The sequence below is a fragment of the Alligator sinensis genome, unplaced genomic scaffold (genome assembly GCF_000455745.1).
Source record: "Alligator sinensis unplaced genomic scaffold, ASM45574v1 scaffold1097_1, whole genome shotgun sequence".
Lineage (NCBI taxonomy): Eukaryota > Metazoa > Chordata > Crocodylia > Alligatoridae > Alligator > Alligator sinensis.
This window is the reverse complement of record NW_005841950.1, coordinates 442,728-448,250: the sequence shown is the minus strand read 5'-3', so window position 1 is coordinate 448,250 and position 5,523 is coordinate 442,728. Positions and strand designations below refer to the sequence as shown.

The following is a 5,523-nucleotide window of genomic DNA, read 5'->3' as shown; positions in this document are numbered from 1 at the left end:
CTCCAGCGACACATAAATGTCCCCATTATACATATACAAGGGTGTCTAGTCCACAGGTGGAAGAATCTAACCTGTATCTACCCTCTCATATAGTAATGCCATCCAGCTCTGAAATGTCTTCCTCCTGCAGCCCTGTCCATACCTTCCACTTAATTAGTGCCCCCAACCACAGGCACTCCTGCAGTTGAAAGAAAATAATCTTAAATTATATGAGTCCTGGCAAAGAGATTCTCCTGCTCCCCCGCCCCAACCCCCAGTGCTGCTCTCTGCAAACAACATTCTCTCACAGGGAGAACTCCTATATGCTGGACATCTCTCCAGCCGTGGGGCAGAGGCAAGGCTGCTCAGTCCCTGGGGCTCATGCAATACATCCTCCTTCCAGAGGGCTTCTGGAGATGGGCTGTACCTGAGACACACCTCAGCCCCTACCCACAGGCAGTAGCCATGGAGGCAGATGTGGTTGAGGAAGGCTTCCAAGCTCAAATGGGGCTCTTAGCTGCAAGCTGTTGCCATTCTCTGGACACGTTCCTGGCACTGCCCAGGCTCTTGCAGCTTGTTAGTGCCAAAGCTGGGGCTCCTACTGCATATACAGTAGCTTCTATCAGGTGCAACTCTTGGGTTCCTGCTTATGTTGAAAACTGCTCCCTGGTCTCCCTGCAGTCAGTCCTCCCTTGGTCCTCCCACCCTTCTCCCTGGACCACTGTTCATCCACCTACAGTTGCCACTGGGGCTTGTTCCCAGCTTCCTGCTCCTGGTGCCCCCTGCTTCTTCTCCCTAGCTGTCTTCCTGGATTGCTACTAGCCTTGCCTGTTTGCCATTAAGTCTCTGTCTAGCCCCTAACTTGGAGCCAGGCACCCTTGGGCCCTACAAATAACGTGCCGGTCCTGAACCTAACACTACTCAGTCTCACCAAAGTCCACTCTCGGGAGTAGCCTTTCCTAATGCTGCCTAGCTCAGCTGTGCTTGCTTGGCCACTTGATGCCTCCCCTACTGCTGGCCATGACCACTGAGTGTCAGGGACCCCAATCAGGTGGCCCAGTCTGAGTTAACTGCCTAAGGCCTCCACACCTGTCTTGAATCTCTGGCTGGCAAAATGACAATCTGGCCCCAGATACCAGCTTCCTGACTGTGTGTTTAGAAGGCTACCCATGCATTTAGCTCCAGTGGTGACACCAAGTACCGTGTCAGCAATGTTTCTGACCCTATTCTGCTTAGGCTAGCTTCCTGGTGCGGCTTTCCCAATTCCTGGCAGTGGTCTTGGCTCTGTTACCAGACTCTAATTAGGGATTTCCCCACGGCCCTATTTCCTGGTTCCTCATTTTACTTGGCTCTGTTGTCAAACTTCGACCTGTGGATTCTCTCTTGGATTTGGTATCTGATTCCTGGACTAAGACTGTAGCCTGAGTTGTGGAGTCTGCCCCTGGTTTCCCTCCGGATCTGGTCATTTGTATCCTGAACTCTGACCAAGCCCCTGGGCCCTGCTATCCCTCAGTGGCCTAACCATTAGACAAAACTGCCTGTGATCCCAGTCCCTTACACTGAGTCCTTTTGTGGGCTGCAGGTCCAGTGAGGCTGCTGAGGAGTTCAGGAGCTGCACAATTACCTTATTCTGGCCCCCAAGTGTTTAAACAGGGATGGGTACTTAGTAGAAACGCTCTTAGCTGTGGAAATCACATGTGTGTACATACAGTAACATTCAGAAGCAGCAGGGAGGTAGAATCACACTTAAACACTTACTAGAAAGAATGACCTGATGAAGAATGTCTTGCATTTAAAAGCTTGTCTAACTCCATCCCAACTATGCAGTTGGTCTAATAAAAGATAATCACCCTAAGAAAGCCTTGCCTCTTCTGTAATTCCAAGACCATCATTACTATAACATCAGGAACAGTACTAGAAAAGTGGCATTTATGCACCACTCCTGGGGTTATTGGAGATATTGGAATTCTTCCCTAGATGCCTCCAGATGTGAGAGGTGGAAGTGGTCTCTGCAAGCCTGAGGTGTATCTCCAACCCCTTCCGAGCATGCTCAGTCGCCACAGAAGTTGGTTGCATAGCTAAGTTGGAGCTGTATAAGGCAGCCAGCCATGCAAAGTGATTTCAGAACAGAAATGGGGACAAACAGAATCTCACCAAGAGGAACGGAGGAACTGGCAGTGTCAGTGAATTGGTGCAAGAGCCTATAGGTTGCAGGGATCTATTAAAACATGGCAGGACCTACCAAGTTTTGTGGGTTGATCATGGCATAAAGTTCTCATTCCACAGTCATTTTGTGGCAGTCCTGCCCCTTGGTGGTGACTGGCAGAGAAATCCACTGCTGATGGGAGCTTCCAGCCTCCCACAGCTCATTCACTGATTCCCAGTGCCTGCTACACTAACACCTTCTTTTGCTTCAACCTCTGGGGACCTAACTTTAATCCCTAGATCTGAAAGCTGTCCTGACCCCTGAAGCCTAGCAGTGCCTCCAGCCCATCCAGTTCCTCCTGTACATCCCAGGGTCCCTTATCACCTCTTCCCCCTTCCATTCTTGGCATTGCTGGACTCCAAGTCTGGCCTCCAGTTACCACTTGGCCCTTTCCAGCCCTATCTCCCTCAGACTCTGAACCTGTAGCCTGCTGCAGTCTTGCGGCCACTGGGGACCTAAGTTCAACCACCTCAGTTGAAATCCTCAGCGCCTGGTTCTCAGCTGCGCATTAACAGTAGCTTAAACTCAAACCAGCCCAGCAGCTCCCCAGAGGCACCTGCCACCACACACAGCAACACACAGTCAAAAAACAGTGTGCACAGTTTCACCAGAACACACAGAGAAGGAGACATCCCCTCCTTTCCTCCCCTGGCTGTCCTGACCACCAGTAACCATAAGCACCAACCTGATATTCCTGGTGTCTCCAACTTTTCTTCCCCCTCAAGCCTTTTTCTCTCTTCCCTCAGAATCTCCAACTAAGGCTGAATTTGTTCCTAAGGGAAGGAAAGTTGTTGAGCGAGTTGGCCTTTGGGAAGGGAACAATGACCTACCCCTATCATTTTATACAAGTAAACTCTGTAGTGAAAGAAGGAGTGAGTGGGCTGGGCATGCTCAAGTATATGCAGTCCCAGCATTTTGCACTCATTGCATTTGCACATTAGCTCGATCACAGGAATGTTAAAGATGATCAACATCTATTTTATTTCATTTGGTTTTTGAATAAGGATTCACAACCTGCAAATATGGAACGGCTATGACAAATAGCGATCTGGGAAGAATAAGGAACCAGCTTCAGGCCATACATTACTTTTAGCTTGTTTTAAAATGCAATCCTCACTATATAGAGACATTTCCAGGCCTCTTACTAATATAACATTCACACAGGTGTCTCCAAACACATCCGTTTTTAACATAAATAATTAACATAAATGTCATTTAACATAAATTAAATGATTAAATTAAATTGATCCGCAAATGACTGTTGCCTTAGCATGTGTGCGTGTATGCACCGGCACATTCAAGCTCTTCCATAGAAATCACACTGAGTGCAGTGCTAAAGTTGTAGTCATAGCTATAGGAGAGAAAGATCCAGCAGTATAGGAAGCGTTAATGCTAGCTGTTCAGTTTGCCTCCCTCACCACCCTCCAGCTCCTCCTTACCTTGCACTGCTGGGCAGCCCCCTGGATGGGAACCACAGTGTGAGCTCAGTGTGCCTGGGACTCTGGACAGATGGAGCACATCAGTATTTGCTCTGCTTCCCAGAAGAGCTTCAGAGCCTTCCCAGGCTCCTCACACTTGCTCCCTGCCAGCACACTGCTGCTGGGCTATTTCTGTAACACTTGCCAGCCTCCCAGTGGGTTCAGAATTGCCATGGAGAAAGGTCTGACTGCATCTAGGGCAGGAGATGTCGGTGTCCAACCCTCCCCACAACACTGATCGATGCAGGCTCGGCAGCAGTTGTGCGTACAGCTTAAAATCACAGGATCCTTGAAAAACTCCAGGCAGATGGAGTAGGTCACTTCATCCTGGAGACTTCCTTCAGGGTCCCTTTGTGGCCATGGCTCTGAGGGGAGAGCAGAATAGGGTTAGCTTTGGTTTCTGAACAAAGAATAAAGCACCCAAGGGGCTTTCGATTTCTGCCCACATTTCCAGCTGTTTTTGCTGCCCTAGGAGGAGTCCATGGGCAAAGTTACAGCCCCTTGAGGCACTGCAGAAAATGTTTAACTCTGTGTAAATGAGAAAACTGCAGCTCCAACATCAATCCGAGTCAGGGCTGAAGAAAGAGATTTGATACCAGACACAGGGCGCAGAGAGGAGGAAATTCAGAGCTAGGTGAGGTTGAGTCTGTCTGAGGAAATCTATGGTGGGAGAGAGGCCACTGGCATGGGATGGGATTAGATATGGGAGGGTGAAGAGGTGGCTAATGGGAGGTGGGGGTGAGTTGTGGAAATGAGAAGGGGAATGAGGATGGGGTCAGAAAGATTTAATAAAAACAGAAACTTCTCAGCAAAAAAAAAAAAAAAAAAATCACATTCAATGAAAAAGCAACACTACACACACAACTTATTTTTCCAAGAACAGCCTCCAGGATTGTTATGTTTCCTTCTGAGAATTTTCAGTTTCAGACTTTTCATTTATCATGTGAAAAATCAGCTGAATAAGGTACAAATGAAATCACACGTTCCTTCCACAAACATGTGCACCTCCCAGGAACAAGATGGTCTGTGGCCTGGGTGCAGTGCAGAGTTCTCAGTGTTGGGTCAGATCGTGGCGGCTCGGGTCTTCAAAATCCCTGCACCAGAGTAGGGTACTCAGGTCCTTCCAGCACAATATGGTCTCCTCTTCAGTAGATCAACAGAGACAACCTGAAACTGGTCAGTGACTGCCTACCTTGTACCCCTAGGGAAGTCACAGATACCTTTGAGAATTACACAGCAAGGGTTGGTTCTGTCCAGAGGAAAATTTGAAACCTGCTTTGTGTTTCTTACTCACTTTCTCATCTGATTCTTTTTGAATTGTTTGGATCTTTGATCTCTGTTCCTCATCTGAGAAGTAGTTAGCCATGTTAGTCCGAAGACAGGCAGAAGGCAAGGCAGGGTCACACACCTTAGAGACTAACTGGTTCAGAGAGGTGTGGAGTTTGTAGCTGATTGTTCTTAGCACTGTAAGATGCAGGCCGGCCAGAAACTGTGTTCTCAGTCTACAGCAACTCACTTCTGAACCTATGCTCATCTGGTAAAACAAGTGGTTAAAGCTTAGAGGTTGTATACACGTTTTGTTTTGTGGTAGAAATGAGATCAACTTGGAGCTGCATTTGGGAGTGTTTCTCCCTGGGGAGGACTAGGGCTGTGTGAAATGGAAGCGTTCCGTTTCGACAGAACAGTGTTTCGTTTCAACTTTTGTTTTGAATCAAAACAGCTGTTCTGTTTCGTTCCGGCGAAACGTTTTGCCGTTTCAACCCTCTTTCGATGTTTTACCCATAGGATATACTGTGGGGTGGGGTAGGGGGGTTGAAACATGCTATAACTTTCTCATTTCTGGCCAGATTTGGATTAAAC

At 48.1% G+C, this 5,523-nt stretch overlaps 1 protein-coding gene across 2 annotated transcripts in view; it reads right to left on the bottom strand.

The window, feature by feature from the left end:
• The window catches only part of LOC102385016 (zinc finger protein RFP-like), a 16,791-nt gene extending 12,843 nt beyond the window's left edge, over positions 1-3,948 (bottom strand). For both annotated transcript variants that reach the window (XM_014518370.2, XM_025199872.1), the window contains exons 1-2: positions 3,625-3,948; positions 2,871-2,958 (exon numbers count right to left, since the gene is read on the bottom strand). The gene's annotated coding sequence lies outside the window, so the exon portion shown is untranslated. The remainder of the gene's footprint in view (positions 1-2,870; positions 2,959-3,624) is intronic.
• Positions 3,949-5,523: the final 1,575 nt, after the last annotated feature.